Source organism: Oncorhynchus keta, chromosome 7 (genome assembly GCF_023373465.1).
Source record: "Oncorhynchus keta strain PuntledgeMale-10-30-2019 chromosome 7, Oket_V2, whole genome shotgun sequence".
Taxonomy (NCBI): Eukaryota; Metazoa; Chordata; class Actinopteri; order Salmoniformes; family Salmonidae; genus Oncorhynchus; species Oncorhynchus keta.
Window position 1 is genome coordinate 42,844,314 of NC_068427.1, and position 11,901 is coordinate 42,856,214.

Consider the following 11,901-nt stretch of genomic DNA (forward strand, 5'->3'; position numbering starts at 1 on the left):
CGGTGGGAAATTAGATCAAATGATTTTTTGACTTCCTCCTTCGTCCTTTCACATTTAATCACATGCAGATATAATGGCTTCACAGAAATGGCTGTTGATTTAAAAATAAGCATCATTTTTTTCTAAGTACCTCTGTCTGTCTGTCTGTCTGTCTGTCTGTCTGTCTGTCTGTCTGTCTGTCTGTCTGTCTGTCTGTCTGTCTTTATTATCCCTAGTCAAAACCTCTTCATCCAAATGTTTAAATGGCTTATCAAATAATATGTTGACAGGGTGCTGTGAGGCAGCCTCATTGGTCATACCTCACCACAAGTGTCTCCTTGTCAGCTCCACTGCCAAGCTGTTCGGCAGAGATGATCCCATGTCCATATCTGTTAGTTAATATATCTGCCTACTTTATCCCACTTTTTCAGTTTTATCAAGGTAATGCCTGGCAGCATGGTTTCAGCAACACTGCTTTGAAAATAAATGTTTTTATAGATTCTCTAGAGATGGACAGCACTTACCATAAAGCTTAGCCATGTTTTCATGTATTCCTTATGCTAATCTTTCCACAGCCAAGGCAATATTATCACCCTCTATTCATTCTGTCTCCCGAAGCAAGCTTCATTATATGACAAGGAAATGTATGAAGTTGGCATGAGGAACCTGTTTTTACCCAGCTCAACCATATGTTGTAGCCTATATGCTACCACATTCCAGTTTATTTCACTTTTTCCAGAAATAGAATAAAAAGGCCATAAACACCATCAACATCTTATGGTAACATTTCTAGATCTGTCATTCTCACCACAGGTTTATTATGGCGTCAGTAACAAGATTTGAATGAAATTCAGGATGTGCCTAAACTCCACTATTCAGACCCCTTGACTTTTTCCACATTTTGTTATGTTACAGCCTTATTCTCAAATTGATACAATTATTTCCCCCCTCATCAATCTACACACAATACCCCATAATGACAAAGCAAAAACAGGTTTAGACATCTTTGCAAATTTATTTAAAAAAATACAAAACTGAAATATCACATTTACGTAAGTATTCAGACCCTATACTCAGTACTTTGTTGAATCACCTTTGTCAGCATCAAGTCTTCATGGGTGTGACGCTACAAACTTGGCACACCTGTATTTGGGGGGTTTCTCCCATTGTTCTCTGTAGATCCTCTCAAGGTCTATCAGGTTGGACGGGGAGTGTCGCTGCAAAGCTATTTTCAGGTCTCTTCAAAGATGTTCGATCAGAGTCAAGTTCGGGCTCTGGCTGGGCCACTCAAGGACATTCAGAGACTTGTCCCGAAGCTGTATGCTGATGGTTATTGTCCTGTTGAAAGGTGAACCTTCGCCCCAGTCTGAGGTCCTGAGCACTCTGGAGCAGGTTTTCATCAAGGATCTCTGTACTTTGCTCCGTTCATCTTTGCCTTGATCCTGACTAGTCTACTAGTCCCTGCCGCTGAAAAACATCCCCACGGCATGATGCTGCCACCACTATGCTTTACAGAGTGGCTTCTGTCTGGACAATCTTTTTCTTATTTTACATCTATTTAACCAGGCAAGTCAGTTAACAACAAATTGTTATTTTTAATGACTGCCTAGGAACAGTGGGTAACTGCCTTGTTCAGGGGCAGACCTTGTCGGCTCGGGGATTCGATCTTGCGACCTTTTGGTTCCTAGTCCAACACTCTAACCACCAGGCTACTCTACCAGCTCTAGGAAGAGTCTTGATGGTTCCAAACTTCTTCCATTGAAGGATGATGGAGGCCACTGTGCTCTTGGGGATCTTCAATGTGGCAGAAATGTTTTGGTACTCTTTCCCATATTTGTGCCTTGACACAATCCTGTCTCGGAGCTCTACGGACAATTCCTTCGACCTCATGGCTTGGTTTTTGATCTGACATGCACTGTCAACTGTGGGACCTTTATATAGACAGGTGTGTGCCTTTCCAAATCATGTCCAATCAATTGAATTTACCTCAGGTGGACTCAAATCAATTTGTAGAAACATCTGAAGGATGATCAATGGAAACAGGATGCACCTGAGCTCAATTTTGAGTCGCATAGCAAAGGTTCTGAATACTTATGTAAATTAGGTATTTCTGTTTTGAATGTTTTACTTTGTTTTCACTTTATCATTATGGGATATTGTGTGTAGATTGCTGAGGATTTTTGTTCATTGAATCCATTTAAAAATAAGATTGTAACTTAACAAAATGTGGCAAAAGTTAAGGGGTCTGAATACTTTCCAAAGTAATTGTATTTTCTACAATAGTTGCTGGTTCATTTGGTTCCGGTATAGTCGCTGAGAAAGACCAAGGCCGTGGGCGGTATGCTTTGATACACAGTGGGGTCCAAAATGATTGACACCCTTGATAAAGATGAGCAGTAATGACTGAGTAAAGCAAATCATTCAAATATTGAGCTGTATTGTATGCTGAAATGAAATTAAATGAAATGACCCCACTGTACTGTGTCGCAGTGTTCCTCACCCACTGGAAAAATACAGGTATTCATAAAGCCAATGAGAATGACTTTGAACCAACCAGGAACTCTTGAGTAATACTTATTGGCCTAATCATGGTTTGGCCCTGAGGTCTCATACTGAAGTGGCTGAACCTCCACACTAGAGAGGTAACAATACACTCTGAAGGATGCCAAGTAACGGCTCCATAAATCCACCCTGGCCACGAACACTTGCCGTGGTGCCAGCATTTTCAATGTGTTCCCCATTCCTTCGTCAATGACATCAGCATCTTTCCATGCTTGTTTGCTTCCTCATCCCTGTCTCCCTCTCCAAGCAAAGCAGAAGACAACCGAAGATTTCAGTAGCATTAGAAGATCCTCCTTCGTTTGTTTTCATTAGTGATTCTGTTGTCTTATGATGCAAACCATTCAAGATTCACAAGATGGATACAGTTCTATGAGGAGATTTTCATATCTTCTTAGATTTCTGTGAAATTTAAGTGTGTGCATTTAACAATATTCCTAGAAGTGTATGCTTTCTGTATTCCCCAGACTCCTCCCTGGACACAAGATCCGTCACAGGCCAGCAGTCTTGTGTTAATGACCTGTCACAAGCCTCACAGGGTACACACATGTCTCCAGGCAGGCCAGAGACTCACAGGGTCAACCCATGTCTCCAGGCAGACCAGAGGCTCACAGGGTCAACCCATGTCTCCAGGCAGGCCAGAGGCTCACAGGGTCAACACCATGTCTCCAGGCAGGCCAGAGGCTCACAGGGTCAACCCATGTCTCCAGGCAGGCCAGAGGCTCACAGGGTCAACCCATGTCTCCAGGCAGGCCAGAGGCTCACAGGGTCAACCCATGTCTCCAGGCAGGCCAGAGGCTCACAGGGTCAATCCATGTCTCCAGGCAGACCAGAGGCTCACAGGGTCAACCCATGTCTCCAGGCAGGCCAGAGGCTCACAGGGTCAACCCATGTCTCCAGGCAGGCCAGAGACTCACAGGGTCAACCCATGTCTCCAGGCAGGCCAGAGGCTCACAGGGTCAACCCATGTCTCCAGGCAGACCAGAGGCTCACAGGGTCAACCCATGTCTCCAGGCAGGCCAGAGACTCACAGGGTCAACCCATGTCTCCAGGCAGGCCAGAGGCTCACAGGGTCAACCCATGTCTCCAGGCAGGCCAGAGGCTCACAGGGTCAACCCATGTCTCCAGGCAGGCCAGAGGCTCACAGGGTCAATCCATGTCTCCAGGCAGACCAGAGGCTCACAGGGTCAACCCATGTCTCCAGGCAGGCCAGAGACTCACAGGGTCAACCCATGTCTCCAGGCAGGCCAGAGGCTCACAGGGTCAACCCATGTCTCCAGGCAGGCCAGAGACTCACAGGGTCAACCCATGTCTCCAGGCAGGCCAGAGGCTCACAGGGTCAACCCATGTCTCCAGGCAGGCCAGAGGCTCTATGGTAACACACTAGGAATAGTAATAATATGAAATAATAAGCCATTGGCTATGAACAATTACTAAGCTTTTCATTGTTAAAAAGTGTCATTATTGGGGCCTCCCGGGTGGCGCAGTGGTTAAGGGCGCTGTACTGCAGCGCCAGCTGTGCCATCAGAAAATCTGGGTTCGCGACCAGGCTCTGTCATAACCGGGCGACGCACAATTGGCCTAGCGTCGTCCGGGTTAGGGAGGGTCTGGCTGGTAAGGAAATTGTTGTCTCTGGTGTGCGATGAGACAAGGATTTCCCTACCAGCCAAACCCTCCCTATGTGGCGGGCCGGGCGCAGTGCGTGCTAACCAAGGTTGCCAGGTGCACGGTGTTTCCTCCGACATATTGGTGCGGCTGGCTTCCGGGTTGGATGCGCGCTGTGTTAAGAAGCAGTGCGGCTTGGCTTGGTTAGGTTGTGTTTTTTTATTTTATTTTATTTCACCTTTATTTAACCAGGTAGGCTAGTTGAGAACAAGTTCTCATTTGCAACTGCGACCTGACCAAGATGAAGCATAGCAGTGTGAACAGACAACACAGAGTTACACATGGAGTAAACAATTAACAAGTCAATAACACAGTAGAAAAAAAGAGAGTCTATATACATTGTGTGCAAAAGGCATGAGGAGGTAGGCGAATAATTACAATTTTGCAGATTAACACTGGAGTGCTAAATGATCAGATGATCATGTACAAGTAGAGATATTGGTGTGCAAAAGAGCAGAAAAGTAAATAAATATAAACAGTATGGGGATGAGGTAGATAAAATTGGGTGGGCTATTTACCGATAGACTATGTACAGCTGCAGCGATCGGTTAGCTGCTCAGACAGCAGATGTTTGAAGTTGGTGAGGGAGATAAAAGTCTCCAACTTCAGCGATTTTTGCAATTCGTTCCAGTCACAGGCAGCAGAGAACTGGAACGAAAGGCGGCCAAATGAGGTGTTGGCTTTAGGGATGATCAATGGCTTCCTGCGCACCTGCTGGAGCGCGTGCATACGGGTGGGTGTTGCCATCGTGACCAGTGAACTGAGATAAGGCGGAGCTTTACCTATTATGGACTTGTAGATGACCTGGAGCCAGTGTGTCTGGCAATGAATATGTATCGAGGGCCAGCCGACTAGAGCATACAGGTCGCAGTGGTGGGTGGTATAAGGTGCTTTAGTAACAAAACGGATGGCACTGTGATAAACTGCATCCAGTTTGATGAGTAGAGTATTGGAAGCTATTTTGTAGATGACATCGCCGAAGTTGAGGATCGGTAGGATAGTCAGTTTTACTAGGGTAAGTTTGGCGGCGTCAGTGAAGGAGGCTGAATAGAAAGCAGACTGCGGAATAGAAAGAATAGAATAGAAAGCAGACTCTAGATTTGATTTTAGATTGGAGATGTTTGATATGAGTCTGGAAGGAGAGTTTACAGTCTAGCCAGACACCTAGGTACTTATGTCCACATATTCTAGGTCGGAACCATCCAGGATGGTGATGCTAGTCAGGCGTGCGGGTGCAGGCAGCGAACGATTGAAAAGCATGCATTTGGTTTTACTAGCGTTTAAGAGCAGTTGGAGGCCACGGAAGGATTGTTGTATCGGAAGACGCAGGACTTTCAACCTTCGTCTCTCCCGAGCCCGTACGGGAGTTGTAGCGTAGTATCTACCAAAAACAATTCAATACCACAAAATTGGGGAGAAAAAGGGGTAAAATTCCACACACACACACCAAAATAAAGTGACATTACTGGAATAATAAAGTGCAGGATCATCATCGAGGGCCATTTCATATTGTGTTTGTCTTTATCACATCATGAAGTGGTGGCAGTACAGTGTCTTCACCCTTTATCTAAACCCAACAGGCCTGAAGAGCTGCTGTGTCCAGTAGAACAGGAGGAAGGAAGGGGAGGCACCTCTCAGCTCTCTCATTACCCCTCTGGCTCCCAATGCACTGCTCTTGAGCCTAGAAACCAAGAGGCTGCCATGCTGGATCAGAGCGTAGGCACTGGGCAGGCTGAGGCTTCTACTCACCCCAGGGAAGAGCGAGTGCCTGGGGGAGAGATGGAGGAGTAGGAAGAGGCGGAGGGATAGGGGAGAGGGCCATATTAGACCTCTTCATATCATCTGGCCTCATTGGTGGTAAGTTGATTACTCCCCATATCTCTGTGCTCCACAAGTACATATACAGTGCCTTGCGAAAGTATTCGGCCCTCTTGAACTTTGCGACCTTTTGCCACATTTCAGGCTTCAAACATAAAGATATAAAACTGTATTTTTTTGTGAAGAATCCACAACAAGTGGGACACAATCATGAAGTGGAACAACATTTATTGGATATTTCAAACTTTTTTAACAAATCAAAAACTGAAAAATTGGGCGTGCAAAATTCAAGGGGGCCGAATACTTTCGCACGGCACTGTACACAGTCGGTAATGATGAATTTACCGATGCTAACCATAGTTGATTGTTTTGTAAAGACTCCATAAAAACCCTATGGATGGAAAGTGTTTGGCGCCAACCGTGAAGGCTAGCGTGTTAGCATATCATAACGCCTGTCACGATTTACAGAAACAGCCCAACTGGCCTGTTATTACCTTGCTTGCTTTTCTGTGTTTGCTGCTCCTGACATCGCATGGCAACAAAGTTGCAACACAAATAACAATCCAAAGATCATGTTGTAGGCCTGTCCTGGAACTTAAATGACCCGGAAATACTTCTCTAACAGCAATGCACGTACTTACCAACCAAGTTATTTTCTTTGGATCGTTAAAGGGTTGTCTTGACAACAAACTGAGGGCATGGAAAATTACAGTGTCAAAGGGGAAAACTAGCTAGATATTGTTGGTTGTGTGTTGAGCTCAAGCTTTAAGGCCTTCATTAAGGATAATCTATAAACAGGTATACTCTTATTGTATGGTTGCCTTGGCAGCATTAGCCATAGAATGTAAAAGCACAAGTTTAATGAAGTAACACTTTATTTGGTCCCATGTAGATGGTTTGTAGATGTTTGTAGATGTTCAATAAATGTCAACATTTCAACTAACTACAGTACCTTGCAAAGGTATTCATTCCCCTGCCATTTTTCCCATTTTGCTACATTACAACCTGTAATTTATAGGGATTTTTATTTGGATTTCATGTAATGAACATACACAAAATAGTCCAAATTGGTGAAGTGAAATTTAAAAAATTACTTGTTTTAAAAAATGTTAAATAATTAACAATGGAAAGGTGGTGCCTGCATATGTATTCACCCACTTTACTATGAAGTTCCTAAATAAGACCTGGTGCAACCAATTACCTTCAGAAGTCACATAATTAGATAAATAAAGTCCACCTGTGTGCAATCTAAGTGTCACATGATCTGTCACATGATCTCAGTATATATATATATATATATATACCTGTTCTGAAAGGCCCCCGAGTCTGCAACAACACTAAGCAAGGGGCACCACCAAGCAAGCGACACCATGAAGACCAATGAGCCCTTCCAGTAGGACAATGACCCTAAGCATACTGCTAAAGCAACACTTGAGTGGTTTAGGGGGAAGCATTTACATGCTCTGAATGCTAGTCAAAGCCCAGACATTAATCCAATTGAGAATCTGTGGTATGACTTAAAGATTGCTGTACACCAGTGTAATCCATCCAACTTGAAGGAGCTGGAGCAGTTTTGCCTTGAAAAATGGGCAAAAACCCCAGTGGTTAGATGTGCCAAGCTTATAGAGACATACCCCAAGAGACTTGCAGCTGTAATTGCTGTAAAAGGTGGCTCTACAAAGTATTGACTTTTGGGGGTGAATAGTTATGCATGCTCAAGCTTTCTGTTTTTTTTTGTCTTATTTCTTGCTTGTTTCACAATAAAAAATATTTAGCATCTTCAAAGTGGTGGACATGTTGTGTAAATCAAATGATACAAACCCTCAAAAAATCCATTTTAATTCCAGGTTGTAAGGCAACAAAATAGGTAAAATGCCAAAGGGGGTGAATACTTTTTCAAGACACTGTATCTACTAACCCTAACCCTTATCCTAACCCTGAACTTAACCCTTACCCTAACCTAACCATAACCTTAGCAAGCAGTTGCTTATCAACACATAGTCTGTAGAGCATCTATATGGAACTATCCAAATAAAGTGTGACCAAAACATGACTGTTATCAAAATACTGTGGGTGGATTTGTAATTTTTGTATTTTAAGAAAGCAGAAATATCCTTTACGTCATTCGGGGTAGTGTTTGTTTTTTTTGCACAGCGTTTCTCTATAGCAGGCTCATCTGTGTTGCAGAGGAAAGAGTCTCTCTCTGTGGATTAACATTTTTCTCCTCTGACTCCATTCTCCTTTCGGCAGCGAGTTTCTTCACCAAAACATGTCCGTAAATCAGATTAACAACCGCAAAGACCACCAGTACCGTAGTTCCTCGCTGGCGCCGTGATTTGCCATTGTCACCATCATCCATTCTCCTTCCTGCTCATTGTTTTCATGGGGCAGCGTCTGTCTTTCACCTACTCTTATATCATTTACAACAGCAGCCATCATGTAATCTCTTCTAAACTGAGCAAAACACAGATGGATTAGCGCTCACAACATCCAGGCTCCATAAACGTTGGCTTTATTCTAGGGCAAATTAGGAGCGAGAAAGGGAGAGGGAGAGAGAGAGTTGGAGAGACAGAGAGGGATGGAAAAGGAAATAGCGAGAGAGATGGAAAGGGAGAGAGAGAGAGAGGTGGAAAGGGATAGAGAGAGAGTTAGAAAGAGAGAGGGAGAGACAGAGAGAGGTGGAAAGGGAGGGAGAGAGAGAGGTGGAAAGGGATAGAGAGAGAGTTAGAAAGAGAGAGGGAGAGACAGAGAGATATGGAAAGGGAGAGAGAGAGAGAGTTAGAAAGAGAGGGAGAGACAGAGAGAGGTGGAAAGAGGGAGATGGAAAGGGATAGAGAGAGAGAAAGGCAAAGGGAAAGAGAGTGACAGAGAGAAAGAGAGAGTGGGAAATAGAGACAGATAGAAAGAGAGAGGATAATCTCCATTGATGCTGCTCACAGTGTATTTAATTTCATTCTCCTAATTTCTCTCTCTCTCTCTGCCCTCACTTTTTCTGGGCTCATCATTGGTTGCAGTTTGTTAATCTGCGTGTGGCCTGGATACGCGTTTTCCCTCAGATTACAGGACTGTTTTATTGCAGGCAGTGGCCCGGGTGGCCAGGCCAGAGGGGATCAGATCAGATCCTGCCCAGCCTGCCCCACCAGAGGACAAGACAGCTGTTTACAGGTGAAGATGGCTTCGTGCCACAGTAGTGATGATAACATCCAGCCAGTGGAAGAGCAGAGGTTAATTATCTGTTGCCAGGGGCTTTAGCTCCATTTAAGGTTGATCAGGATCAGCTTTTACCTCAAGAGGATTGTCCTCCTGGAGTATTTCTGATTGCAAAACAAACAAAGCAATCAAGACGTGTAGACGCACGCAGCCACACCGCTGAGGAGGAAACAGCAGGTGATAGACAAGAAGCACATCGTGGGGGTGTAAGACCCGTTGAGGGGCTAGACTTACGTTGTTGAGGGGCTAGACTAGCGTCGTTGAGGGGCTAGACTAGCGTCGTTGAGGGGCTAGACTAGCGTCGTTGAGGGGCTAGACTAGCGTCGTTGAGGGGCTAGACTAGCGTCGTTGAGGGGCTAGACTAGCGTCGTTGAGGGGCTAGACTAGCGTCATTGAGGGGCTAGACTAGCGTCGTTGAGGGGCTAGACTAGCGTCGTTGAGGGGCTAGACTAGCGTCATTGAGGGGCTAGACTAGTGTCATTGAGGGGCTAGAGTAAAGTCGTTGAGGGGCTAGAGTAAAGTCGTTGAGGGGCTAGAGTAAAGTCATTGAGGGGCTAGAGTAAAGTCATTGAGGGGCTAGACTAGAGTCATTGAGGGGCTAGACTAGTGTCATTGAGGGCTAGAGTAAAGTCATTGAGGGGCTAGACTAGTGTCATTGAGGGCTAGACTAGTGTCATTGAGGGGCTAGAGTAAAGTCATTGAGGGGCTAGAGTAAAGTCGTTGAGGGGCTAGAGTAACGTCGTTGAGGGGCTAGAGTAAAGTCATTGAGGGGCTAGACTAGTGTCATTGAGGGCTAGACTAGTGTCATTGAGGGCTAGAGTTAAGTCATTGAGGGGCTAGACTAGTGTCATTGAGGGCTAGACTAGCGTCATTGAGGGGCTAGAGTAAAGTCATTGAGGGGCTAGAGTAAAGTCGTTGAGGGGCTAGAGTAAAGTCATTGAGGGGCTAGAGTAAAGTCATTGAGGGGCTAGACTAGTGTCATTGAGGGGCTAGAGTAAAGTCATTGAGGGGCTAGAGTAAAGTCATTGAGGGGCTAGACTAGTGTCATTGAGGGGCTAGAGTAAAGTCATTGAGGGGCTAGAGTAAAGTCATTGAGGGGCTAGAGTAAAGTCATTGAGGGGCTAGAGTAAAGTCATTGAGGGGCTAGAGTAAAGTCATTGAGGGCTAGACTAGTGTCATTGAGGGGCTAGAGTAAAGTCATTGAGGGGCTAGAGTAAAGTCATTGAGGGGCTAGAGTAAAGTCATTGAGGGGCTAGAGTAAAGTCATTGAGGGCTAGAGTAAAGTCATTGAGGGGCTAGAGTAAAGTCATTGAGGGGCTAGAGTAAAGTCATTGAGGGGCTAGAGTAAAGTCATTGAGGGGCTAGAGTAAAGTCATTGAGGCGGCGGGGTGTATTGCTTGTTGTTTTTCTGCTAATCCCTGTCCGGACGGGCCACTTATCATTAAGTCCTGACGTACAGACAGGCCACCCGTCCAGTGTTGTGCCTACAGTCCAGAAGTATTGGCCCCCACCCATCCTGGTCTGGGCTTTCCCCTGGCATGGCCTCAGGCCACCACCCTAATCTCAACCAACCCTTAGGATTTAACGACATACATAGGACCAGGAAATGGAAGTTAAACACAGGGGTATGATCTGATTGACTAATCTTTTTTGGCCAGTTCTGTTTCTCAGGGTCATCCCTACAATGTGGTGTTTGTCATGCTTTATGGCCATTTATTCATCATATGTGATCACACATCCCTAGTGTGGCCAGCACTCTACTCCAATGAGATTATGTCATGTGGGGCCGGTACAGTGTAGTAGGCAGCAGGCACTGGAGAATACATGTAGACTTTGTGTATGAAGATGGAGCCCGTTGCCATTCCCAAAGTTAAAGTTATATTTATAGAAATGTCTAACCATCTGTAGTTCTCCTAGACGTATGGTTTGAAAATCCCCACTATCTACAGTGGAGCATGTTGTCAGGCCTTTGAACGGAGGATTCTCATTGGTCCGCTCCTTCTGCATGTTGGTCTGTCTTAATCAATCTTCAACAACCAAGTCTTTGTCTTTCAAGTGTCCCCTTAATTAGTGCGCAATCCTTTGGTTTCTGGTGATTGGGCTCATTTCACAATTGTGCGTTGGAGTAAATAGTATTTGAATTTTAAAACGCACCTCTTGGGTGCAACATAAAGTAGAATATGTAATCAGATTTTTAAATGAGAGGATCTTATTTTCTTTTAGCTTCTACGTGATGCATATTAATGAGGTTTCTCTTGGTAGTAGGAGCATACTTTTTTCATGATCATTTTACCCAACTTCATCTGTGAGGTCACAGGGGTGATAACACCACAAAGGACTCACCACAAAGGACTCACCACAAAGGACTCACCACAAAGGACTCACCACAAAGGACTCACCACAAAGGACTCATAAAGTAAAAGCAGAAAGAGAGGAGCGGTCAGGGCTCTGTGCAGGCCAGTCAAGTTCTTTCACTCCGATCTCAGCAAATCATTTCTGCATGGACCTCGCTTTGTGCACAGGGGCATTGTCATGCTGAAACAGGAAAGGGCCTACTCCAAACTGTTGCTACAAAGTTGGAAGCATAGAATCGTCTAGAATGTCATTGTATGCTGTAGTGTTAAGATTTCCCTTCACTGGAACTAAGGGGCCTAGCCCGAACCATGAAAA